The 12,282-nt window shown below is 50.9% G+C and overlaps 1 protein-coding gene across 24 annotated transcripts in view; it reads right to left on the bottom strand.

Moving 5' to 3' along the window:
- LOC106509733 (uncharacterized) overlaps nucleotides 1-12,282 on the bottom strand; it is a 279,725-nt gene that overhangs the window by 152,412 nt on the left and 115,031 nt on the right. For all 24 annotated transcript variants that reach the window (XR_014841207.1, XR_014841205.1, XR_002342497.2 and 21 more), the window contains one exon: nucleotides 1,057-1,157. The gene's annotated coding sequence lies outside the window, so the exon portion shown is untranslated. The remainder of the gene's footprint in view (nucleotides 1-1,056; nucleotides 1,158-12,282) is intronic.

Here is a 12,282-nt window from a genome sequence, read left to right as displayed (position 1 = left end):
GGGCAGGCGCGCAGCTCCTCTGACCTGCCGGCCGAGCGCGTTCCCGTCTGTGCCCCACAGCGCAGAGGTTCTGGCGCAGCCTCGCCCTCCGTGACCTTGGCCACGGTGAAGCTGGGCTTCCGTCTCGCTCGCTGGAGATGCCCCAGACCCTGACAAAGCCTGGCTGCTGGCTCCACTTTGCCCCGTTTTAACTTTTCCTAAAATAATTCCGGGGAGTTTCCATTACTCCGAAAATGACCTGCGAAAACTCTCCGGAGCTAAAAATCAATCAATGCGGAAAAGACTTGCTGATTTTTGTTTTTAAACCCACGTTTTTGCTTAAAGGGACCTGTCAATCTAGAAGCCCCCTGGGCCCCGCGTGAGTCTGCAGAGTTGGGTATTTTTAGAGACTGCGCTCTCTGAGATTCCAGCTGGTGGACGGGAGCTAGCTCCTGTCGCCCTCAGAGAGCACGTGTGGCTTTGCAAAATATGATGCAACCCAGCAGGGGCTTAACAGATGCAACGCACAGAGCTGTAGCCTGAGAAGCTCTGAAGCTCTGGGATGCACGGAAGGCCAGCTCTCATTCCTTTGTCAGATTTCACGTTTTTATTTTTTGTAAATTCCGGAGAGGTTCAGATGCTGTGTGGCTGGGCAAAAGGATTTATCAAAGATTTATAAATGGAACAATCTACTAGTAAAAATAAAAACCATCACTTCATCTCCCAGGGTGGCAGGATATTTTGTTTTTCTTTGGCAGTGATCCATAATTGAGTCCTTGATTTAAAAATACCCTATGAGGGGCCCAGAGGTCTCTGCAGTGTCTCCCTAAGTATTAGCTGGCTTGCCTCTGGATTAGGAGCCTGGTGAAGCTGACTCTGGCTGCAAGGAATCACTTCCCCTCCACGTAGGCACTCTCTGCACCCCTCCCTCGGGCAGGGATCAGGGCTGCTTTGGGCTTTGTCTTCTGTCCCCTGAGCCCAGCACAGAGCTCAGACCAGAGACACTCTCATCCACATCCACTGGGGGCCCCAAGTCCTTCATCTAGGAAGCGGGACAGTGACGCTGGTCTTACCCACCTCGTAGTCTCCTTGGGGAGGATCCAGTTCACAAAGGAGGAGATGCTGGAGGCTGCACACCTCTGTCGTGTCGGTCCCCTCCTGCTCCTCACTTCACCCATCTATGAAATAAAGGAAAGGGAACAACTTTATTAGAATTATTTGAATCATTACAAAATGTTAACCTTTGTTAATTCTGGAATGTGGGTAGTTAAGCAGCTTTCTGTACTTTTCTGTAATGTTCAGTCTCCTGACCCAAGAAAAGAAAATGATTTTAAAGACTTGTGGGAAATCTGGTGTCCTCCAGTTGGACTTTCTGATTCTATGGACGGTAAATCTCAGTTAATCTGACTCCTGGAGGAATGAGAGGCATGCCCATTGCTCATCTTGTTTTTGCTCCTTTCATTCCTCCAGAATTCACTAAGACCCAGAAGCCAGTTTTACTACTGCTGTACTGTCTATGGCAGCTGTGTGCTGGCTCACCAGGCTCTGGACTTGGGATAGTCATTTTCTAGTTGAAGGCAGATGAGTCCGGGATGGTCATTTATAACATTCTGATGCAATTTCAGCCAAACCACCACCCCGCCTGTACCAAGCAGAAGCACACATATGTATGAAGAGAAACTTCTGCTTGGGGTCATGAAAAGATGTGCTTTATAGAACACGATCCCAAAAACTTCTTTGGGCTTCACAAATACACCTCGCTGGAGAAAACTCGCCTGGACATTTCTGCTCCCCTAACTTCAAAACAGCCAAACTAAATTAAGTAAGAACAACAACACAAAGTTGTTTCCCACACTGTTTGCCTTGCTCTCACCACCAGTTTTCAGCCTGAAACAATTTCATGCTTGAGTTAATAACTTATGAAAATAGGCACAAAAGGGGAAAAATGTGAACAGATCCTCAACTATATTATTAGTCATTGCTACAGCTGACTGCTTTCCAGCACAAAGGCCTGTTATTCTGCTTGAGTATCTCAGCTTTGAACACAATGTAGCTCCTAATGGGCGATGCCCTGGATACCTTTTTGCAACTATGACATTGCCATTCTCTATAATTTATCCTAGGTTCCATAGGAGCACGTGCATTAGGCATGCACTCAAGTGCATGCACACACGCACACACACATCTTTTAAGTCCTCTTTCATTTGTGGCTGAAAAGAGAGGTCACGGAGCTGTCAGTCATTTTAGGGAAACACCACTGTATTGATAAAGACAATATTTGGAAACCCGAGTGATGTGCGAGTATTAAGCGCAGATTCTGAAAACCTGGTGGATGTGGGGTTAGGAGCTACATGAGCAAAGAAAGGGAATCCAGAAGCAGTCTGGAATAGATGGAGGCAGAGGGGAAGAGCATGACCAGCTCACTTGGGGTCTCTATTCTGGAGGGGCAGCGAGGGACTGAAACTGAATGGGGGGGAGGGGACAGTGGCATCTTGCTCCCTGGCTAAGTGCACTCATGTCTCCTGGGTGTGTGGCGAGATTTCAGAGATTTCAGCCCGTTTCTGGCTGGAGCTCCATGGTGTAGCCCCAAACCAGCTTGCGTCCAATGAACACTGGAACTAAGTTTGGAGCTATTGATTTTTGCTCCTGTCAAGTCCAGAATTAGTCCTAGAAAGCAAGGCTTTTGAGCGTTCGGAACAAAAATAGCTAGCAAGAAAATCATCAGGGGAAAGAAATGCAGAAGGGCTGTGAAAAGCTTGGAGATTAAGATGGTCACCAACAAGCAGGAATCCCTAGAACCATCTCCTAAACAGATCAGAGGTGGGGATCCTGAAAGCAGCACCCTTCCCGCCCCCTAGCAGGGAGCTTCCTGCCACTCTCAGCCAGCCCAAGATGCCCTTGGCATCTTGCCCCTGAGTTAGGATAAGGGGATTCTCTGCCTGGGGCCGGAGGGGCAGTAACTGGGAACCAAATGGGCTCTTTTCACCTCTTTGAAGTGTTAACAAAGGCTCTGATTTTATTTTTACCTCCTCATTAAAATGTGGTACCACTTGGCCTTGGAAATCTGACCCCACCTCCCAAGCCAGTTGCTCACCTTTCTGCTCAGATGAGCCCAGGTCCTTCCAGGAGGGTCCCCGCCTATCAGGTGGCAGAAATGCCCACCTTGCTAAAGACAGCTCTGCCAGGGCTTTGTCTCCTGCCTCTGAGCCTCTAGCTGCTCTCAGAGCCCTGGGGGCACTGTCCTTGGGGCCCAGCTCTTGTGAAAACACAGAAGTACTTGTGTTCATATCCCAGGATGTCCTGTTAGGTTCCAAGTAAACTCAGGTTTGTTAAGTCAGCCAGACACTGTGCCTTGTGGAGGGGACCAGGCTGGACAGAACTTAGAGCCTCACCCCACCCCATCCCAAAGATCTGGAATCTTTAGAGCTTGAGAAGCCTAACCCTACCTCACCCCCCCCCCTTTTTTTTAACCTGTGGCTCACTGGGGCCTCGTGGCCAGGTAGGTAGTGGAACTGGAGCTGGAAGCAGCTGGCAATGAACCCCTGAAACACATCTGCCATCATGTCCCTCTACCCAAGCCCTCCCTCCCCCTCCTCCAAGGCAGGGCAAATTCCTGGGATGAAAGCCTGCAGATGAGGAAGCAGGGGCTTCATCTACCAGCCATGGGAGAAGCAGGGCAGTGGGGCAGGACTCCGTGCCCCAGAGGCCTAGGCTAAGAGGCGCACGACGCCCACAGGGACAGTCCTTGAGACTGTGACAGGGACCTGGGATGCTGGAGGGACGAGAGAGGGGCAGTCTTGAGAACAAGACCAAGTTCTGCTCAGTGTACATTAGCTCACAGAATCCTCTCCCCCATCCACCAGATCGTCATTAGGCTCTCTCTCCCCTGATTTTTTTTTTTTTTTTTTTTTTTTTGTCTTTTTAGGGCCACACCAGTGGCATATGGAAGTCCCCAGGCTAGGGGTGGAATTGGAGCCATGGCTGACAGCCTACGCCACAGGTGCAGCAACTTGGGATCTGAGCTGCATCTGTAACCTACACTGAAGCTCAGGGCAATGCTAGATCCTTTAACCCGCTGAGCAAGGCCAGGGATTGAACCCACATCCTCATGGATACTAGTTGGGTTCTTAACCTGCTCAGCCACAATGGGAACGCCCCAGTTTTTATTTTCACAGTCCAGCTGTGTTCAGTAGATGAATATTGTTATGCAACCGATCTCCAGAGCTTTTTCATCTGGCAAAACTGAAACTCTATACCTATTAAACAGTGACTCCTCACCTGCCCCTCCCCCAGACCTGACAGCCACCATGCTACTTTCTGTTTCTACGAATTTGCCTACTCTGTGCACCTCAGGTAAGTGGAATCATACAGGATTTGTCTTTTTGCAACTGGCTTAGGACACTGGATCCTTAACCCACTGAGCAAGGCCAAGGATCGAACCTGCATTCTCAGAGATAATGTCGGGTCCTTAAGCCTGTGAGCCACAAGGAGAACTCCATCTTTGCCTCTAAATCAGATTATTTGGCTTTGGTGTTGAGTTGTAAGAGTTTTTTATTACCCCCCCCCCCCCACACACACACACACTTTTATTTTTCTGCTTAAACAAACTAAAGAGTCAAAAAGATGGGTAACTTACTCTGGCCTTTGCATAGGTGCTGCCTGATTCCCCAGCAGCTGAGCAAGGCTGGCCTTCATGTGGGCGGCAGCCACGGGCCCATCCTCCTGGCCACACGGGCCAACACCACCCCTATATGCTCTGCACACCCTGTGCTCACAGCCTCGTGTGCCAAACTGCTGTTGGAAAACCCATGACAAACACTGGGTTCAGATCCTCAGAAGCATGTAATATCCATCTTAAAGGTCCCACTTTCCCCTCCTTCTCCCCACTTAAGGAAGGGCCGAAGGAACACGCTGCTCGTGGAAAAATACATTTCAACGGATCAGTGCCGGGCAACCATCTGCACATCTGTTCTTAACAGGTTTCAGCTGAAACTACTGAAAATATACACAGATCTGTTTATGTGGAACCAGTTAAATATGATAAGATTTCAACTTGGAGGGTAAGTATGGATTTGGTGGTGAGAAAACAAAAAGCTCCCCACCTCCCACCCCGGTCTCCACACACACTGCTGACAGCTCACCACAGACGTTGTCGAGGAAAGCGGATTTGCCGCGAGTTAAAAAGATCTAAATTATTGGAGATTAGTTACAAACAAACCCAAGATGCTCCCAGCAGCCTTTCTGCAGCACATAATTCTTGCCTCGCCTCCGATCTGGGCCAAGTGAATCTTTTGTCATCAGAGAGGAGCCCACAGCTGGGAAATGCCTTGTTTCTGAATAATTCTGTCTTCGCTCCTCCAACAGGCTTTTCAGGAGGAAGATGGCATGTGGACTGCAGGCACATGGAGGGTCCAGGGGTCCTCCTTCCCGAAAAACATGCCAGTGGCTCCTGAGGATGTGCGGGCCAAGGGGAGGGAGCTTTTACTGACCACCTCCCCGCCCCCCCCCCCCGAGAGGTCACACTGTGATCCCATTACAGAGACAGGAAAACTGAGGCTCTAGGATGATGTGACCAAGGAACGGCCAGCAGTAGGGAATGAGGTGCTCCAAAGGGAGAAAGATCATTCCTCCTGCCTGTCCCGAGGGGCAAGGCCACAACTCAGAGACCCACATGACCCAGCAGAAAACAGCAGGAGTGAGGGCCACTTGTGGGCAGCAAATAAGCAGTGGTAGTGAGTTGATATGGGGAGGTTCAGACACTGTGGGCCCAGAACCTCTGCTTTTTTTTTTTTCTTTTTTTGTAAAGAGAGCTAGAAGCCACTAGATTTTTACATGTTGGCTCAGGTTTTGAAAACGACCCCAAAACCCAGAGCCTGTAGTGGTTTGTGATCCCCACGGTGGGCCTTTGCCAGAGCTGCACTGGCTTTGCTCGAGCTCCCAATGGGACCTCTCAGGCTTGTTGTCTCTGGAGCAGGAGGCCTTCATCACTGGCAACGGGGACCACAGCTCGGCGCCCTCACCACCGTCCCTCTTCTAAACCCTTTTCCTGCAACTTTGCTGGGCTCCTCACCTCAACGTGCATTCATCTATCAACAGCCATCTCATAATTGATCTCTAAAAAGTGACATCAGTCTATAACATGCACCACAGGACCCAAGAAGAGCAGTCACATGGCCTCAGGAACAATCAGCCCAAATTGACATCTGACAATACCACCCCCCCCAGCCCCCACACCCCCCGGGGGCTGGGCTATGATTTCCCATCTTGGATGGACCCCACACTGGGAAAATGCACATATTTTTGTTCGTTGAAAATCATTTTTTTAAATAAGCAGCCCCGTGTGAATGGCAGCTTCATTACATGTGGATTTTTAGAACAAAGAGAACATTGCTCATACTCTACGACCCGTTCAACGATACTGAATTTTAATTAAAAAATGTTAACATGTTAAATTGATGACAAGGAAGGTGTGACATTCGGGCTATAAGAGAAATCATGGAGGCAAAAGACGGTTGACAGACTGCCTCAATGGTCTAGTCAGTGTTATCTCATATTTGGTTTTTTTTCTCACTCTCTTTTTTTTTTTTTTTTTCAAGTTGAAATTTTCAGTTTTGAGCTAGAAGGCACATACTCCAAGCTGCCTAGACTTCAGACAGGGAGGATAGTGAAACCAGCAGAGGGTACAAGGAGGGGAAATGTCTTTGCCCCCTAGGGCCTCAAATATCATTCAGTGCAAAGGATCAGCTGTTATCTTAATGGGTCCCGTGCAAGTGGCTACTGTCCTGAGCCACCCTAGAGATCCCCTCTGAAAGGGCCAGTTTTTCTGAGCAACAAATGGAGGGCTGCTTCCAGGTGCTGCTTCATCTTAGTAGCCGGATACCTGGGAGTGAATTCTTCCAAAGCACTGCGGTGTGTGTGTGGCAGGTGCTGGGTGATCCACCCAGCCCAAGCTTCACTAATTAGAAGAGAGTTTTCTTCTGAGATGATGCAATAATTGAATAGGAAACTCCAAATGCAGAAATGCCCTGGGTTTAAGAAAGGCCATCTAAAACAGGCAAAAGTGGGCTGCTCCCCCTGTGGATGGGCCTTTAGGACATGATGCATCAGTTCAGGTCCTGAAGTCCCAGGAGGGAGGCATCATTTCCCCTCCATCACAAAGCCCTGAGTTCTGGCTAAGGGTCCCAAAGTGCCAGAACCTCATCCATAGCAGCCGCCACATGTCCTGGTAAAGCAGGAGAAAGATGAGTCTCAGGCTGAGCAACTGCAATGTGCTCCCTGTGCACAGGTAACTTCCAGATAAAAGCTGCATTCTGATTGAATAAAACAGAGACCACCTATTTCTCATTCTTGAGGTCAAGGAGACCTCCGGAACGACACGCTCCCAGAAAGGTTGCTCAAGGGTCAGGGAAGGGAGGGGCACCAGATCACAGCACATCCTGCCAACTTCCCAGAGAGCCTTTTGCTAGAATCTATACTGATAAAAGATGCTGCACACCCAGGGGAGGGCCCTGAGGCAGCCCGATGCCAGACGAAGCAAGATGACCCGCCAGAGGAAGCCGAGAAGGACTGCCCCCAAAGTCAGTCCTTAAAGGACCTCCAGGAGTTCCCGTTGTGCCTCAGTGAAAAGGAACCCAACTAGCACCACAAGGACTTGGGTTCAGTCCCTGGCTTCGCTCAGTGGGTTAAGGATCCGGCGTTGCCATGAGCTATGGTGTGGGTCACAGACATGGCTCGGATCTGGTATCACTGTGGCTGTGGCACAAACCAGCAATAGAAGCTCTGACTCAACCTCTAATCCAGGAACTTCCATATGATCCGGGTGTGACCCTAAATAAATAAATAAGCAAACAACCTCCAAAGCACATGTTGCTGTCTTCCTCGCTTGCTGTGTGTCTTTCTCTCTCCTTGCTACAGCCGCCCTGCCCCCACCTGTGCTTTCTCCACACCTGTCTTCTCTTTCATCTCTCTTTAAATAAGCACTTATTTGCCTCACTACCCTCAGTCTCTTTGCCTGATTCTTTCTCCAAAGGGACAAATTTCTGGGGATCTACGCCAAGTGGTTAGGGTTCAGTGTTCTCCCCAGATAGCCCCCCAAGAACGCTGGGGGCCCAGCTCTCACTGGGGCAAGGGAGCAGACCACAGGGTGCTGGGTGGGGCCCGGGGCCCAGGGATGGAGGTACCAGCCTCACAGGTGCAGGAGCTTGAGCGCCTGCTTCCTCTGGGAGAGAACAGATGTGTGAGAGTGGGCTGCAGAGGTAGCCACAAGCTTGAATGGTACCTCAAACACCAGGAAGAGACCAGAATGTATTCAGAATCCAGGGCCCAAACCAGGGGCACAGAACGGCATGTGCAAAGGCCCTGAGGCTGGACCGTCCTGCAGAGGAGGTGAGCCATAGCTAGGCCAGAGGGGAGGTTCTGGCTCTGCACAGGGAGGGGCCTGCCTTCTGTTCTAAGAGCAACAGGAAGCCACTGCCAGGTTCCAAGGAGAAGAAGGGCGGGGCTCAGTGTGCCTTTCCCAAAGATCGTGCTGGTCTGTGGGGAGGATGAGTCTGGCAGGGTGAGAGTCTGGGCTGAGGGCCAAGTGGGAGGTGATGTTGTAAAAGACCAGGGGCTGCATTTCATAGGGAGAGGCAGCAAGACTTGCTGAGGAGCTGGGCCAGGCATGGGGCAGGGGTGGCGGACAGGCCTCCAAGCCCCGGTTTCCTCAATGGGAAAAGGTCCTCAATGATTCCCAGCTCTCAGAACCACGGTTGTGAGGATCAGAAATGGTGCTCAGCGCCCCTGGTCACAACAGGAGCCCAGGAAGTGAGAGTACTATTGTTTACCCAGGGCCTCTGTGTCCCCACGAGCACAGGGAGCAGACGCCTGCTTCAGCAGGGCCACTTCTGACCCCTGTCCCCAATAAAGTGGGAAGTAACGCCTGTGTCAGCCTGGGCGACAGGGCGGGGGTTTAGTTTATTCTTTCTGAGAAATCATGTGCAGCTCCACTAGCAAAACAGTGATGCAATGACCTTCCAGGTTCTTCAAAACATTTTGGGGAGTTCCCGTCGTGGCTCAGCAGAAATGAATCTGACTAACATCTATGAGGTCGCAGGTTCAATCCCTGGCCTCACTCGGTGGGTTAAGAATCTGGCATTGCCATGAGCTGTGGTGTAGGTCACAGACACGGCTCGGATCCCGAGTTGCTGTGGCTGTGGTGTGGGCCGGTGGCTCCAGCTCTGATTTGACCCCTACCCAGATATGCCACAAGTGCGGCCCTAAAAATACAAAAAAAAAAAAACCCAAAACCCCACAAAAAAAACTGGAGTTCCCATTGTGGTGCAGTGGAAACAAATCTGACTAGGAACCATGAGGTTGTGGGTTTGATCCCTGGTCTCACTCAGCAGGTTAAGGATCCGGCATTGCTGTGAGCTGTGGTGTAGGTTGCAGATGCAGCTCGGATCTGGTGTTACTGTGGCTGCGGTGTAGGCCAGTGGCTACAGCTCTGATTAGACCCCTAGCCTGGGAACCTCCATATAATTCAGGTGCAGCCCTAAAAAGATAAACACACACACACACAAAACCCACAAAAAACAAAAAACATTTTGATGATTACGAGAAGAAAGTAAACAGAGTGCTGATGTGGACCAGTTGAGTCTTTGCCACTGGGAAGCTCACTGTGCCTAGGGTGACATTACTTCCTAGAGTGCACCCGTGGCATTGGACCTAAGATTATCCTTTGGGCCTGAATCCCTGTGTCCACTCCCTGCCTTGCCCCACTTCCAACACCTGGAGAAGCAGGAGTGGGGTGGGGTGGGGGGGAAAGCAGAATTCTCACTTTCAGGTCAAGCATGCCCTTTTGAGCTCCGAGCTCACTGTGGGGCTCCCACCCAGTGCCACTCACAGATCATCAGGGTCCTTACAAGAGGGGGACACTTGTGAAGTTTAACAAGGGAAACTGAGCCTTACCCTGGGTGTCTTCCTACAGGCTGGGAGGGCTTCCTGGAGGAGGCCAGGGGTGTCAAGGATGGGGAGGCGGGTGAGGGGGCAGGGTTCCCACTCCGGGTGCACCCTAAAGGGGCACATGACCACTTTTCTCTGAGCAAACACATTTTCCATTCTAAATACAGCCTAAGATGACCCAAGATGTCTTTCCCTTGAAAGGAGACCCAAGGTTCTGGGTTTTTCAGTATTTCCGTGATGGCTGGAAGAAATAAACAGTGAGACAAGGCTCTACGCTCCATCCCCTGCTCCCATGGGGCCCTGGGTCCTAAGGAATAATATCTGCCTCCTTCAGGGCTAAGCCCGCCCTGGGTGAGGAGCCCACGCTGGCTACCACCTTTTAATAGATACCAAAATATTGTGCCAGCCTGTCGATCCCTCCAGCAAAGTGAAGCAAGGCTTCTATTCACCCAGGAAAGGTCATCCACTGGTCACCTTAGGGCACAATGAGTGACTCTTTCTACCCTCCTTGAGCCGGTTACCTCTGGGAGAGACATATGGAATGACTGGCCAACAGGGACCTGCTGTATAGCATAGGGAACTGTACCCAATATTCTGTGATAATCTCTAGGGGAAAAGAATCTGAAAAAGAATGAGGTGTGTATATGTGAAACTGAGTCACTATGCTGTACAGCAGAAATTATCAGCACATTGTAAATCAACTATACTTCAATGAAGCTTTTTTTTGTTTGTTTTTGTTTTTTTAGGGCCACACCCGCCGCATATGGAGGTTCCCAGGTTAGGGATCCAATCGGAGTTGCAGCTGCCGGCCTACACCACAGACACAGCAACGCCGGATCTGAGCTATGTCTGCAACCTACACCACAGCTCACGGCAACATCAGATCCTTAACCCACTAATTGAGGCCAGGGATCGATCCCACGTCTTCATGGATACTAGTCAGGTTTGTTTACACTGAGCCACAATGGGAACTCCAATGACTTTTAAAAATGAAAAAAAAAAAAAAAAAAAAAAAAAAAAAAAAAGGAAAACATCACATGGATATACTCCTCTCCCTCTTCCCCCTCCCTCCCTCTCCCCCAAACCCAACCTATACAGACACAGATGGGGCAGAGTTAAATCTGGCGCACACACAGCGACTCCAGCAAGGAAAGAAAACATATCAAGTTACTCAGAGTCCTGTTCAGAGCTGGGCCCGGGCCTCCTGTGCACAATGCTCAGCAGAGGAGAACAGGCCTGGGTGTGTTGTCAGACCCACACTCCTGAGCTGTGCTCGCCTTACAGTGTTTGCTGGCCCGGCCCCTGGGCAGCAGGTTAAATCCCCGCCCTGCAGGTGGAGACAGATAAAACAAACCAAAACACTGTTGCAGTCTGCAGGAAAGCTTTCTTTTCAAACTTGAGCCACCTCCAGAGAGGAAACCCGCGAGGACCTTGCTCCGGACAGTAATCTGTTTTCTTAGGGCAGCCTGGAGAGGCCTAGTGGCCAGGGTAAATAAGGCAACGTGGCGGCAGAGGAGCTTTTGGCAGCTGGGGCTGCAAGGGGACCTTTGAAAAGAGCACTTCCTACACTCTGCTCCCATCCCGGAGTCAGCTGTCAATCTGGTGGGATGGTGGCACTCTGGAAAAAGCCAGTGGAGAGAGAGGGAGACCCCAAGGGAGAAATCGGAGCCACAGGTGCAGCGAGCTCACCTGGCCAGAGCCCAGCCCCAAGGGCCGCTCCCCTCCCGGCTCAGCCCAGAGAACAAGCCAGGGCTTCTGAAATGCAAGCCGGGTGGGTTTCAGCCTCTGCTTTAGCAGCAGGCAGGCTGCCAAGGCGGATTGACTGAGCATCTGCTGTACGTGATGCAGGGCTCGGGAGAAGGCCAAGTACCTGTGAGTCATCAGACAGCGGCCCCGCTGGCAGGTGCTCACTCAAGACACCCTGAGGTAGGAGAGAAACAGTGGGCTAGCGCCACTGGCCAGGGCTGCGCCCAGCATCCACAGTCACGATACGCCCTGTGTTGCCAGGTGTGGGGTCTTCTTAAAGCCATTCCAGCCTGTTTTCCTATTTGGGTTTCTCCTGATTGTAGGTGGGGAGGGCAGGACATCAATCCCCTTAGAGACTCTGGTTAACTTCCCAGTTATCCCAACATGTCCTGGAGGAGACCTGAAAACTCATTCACATGACAGAAATCAGGAAGGGTGGTCAGGAGCTTCAAGTGTTAGCTGGCCCAGGTGAGGAATTGGGTCCCACTGTGCCTTATATCCTGACCGATGTGGCGTCCTTAATGTAAAGCATCCCCCACTTGGCAGGATTTCCTCCCAGTGCACTGACACCAGCAGCTCTGGCTTTGCAGCAGCCTCCCTCCCCCTAAGGATGTG

Source organism: Sus scrofa, chromosome 3, assembly GCF_054392235.1.
Source record: "Sus scrofa isolate SSC_HxYL_T2T_F1_AM1 chromosome 3, Sscrofa_HxYL_maternal_Yorkshire_Landrace_v2.0, whole genome shotgun sequence".
NCBI classification, from domain to species: domain Eukaryota; kingdom Metazoa; phylum Chordata; class Mammalia; order Artiodactyla; family Suidae; genus Sus; species Sus scrofa.
This window is presented reverse-complemented; position numbering and strand designations above follow the sequence as displayed.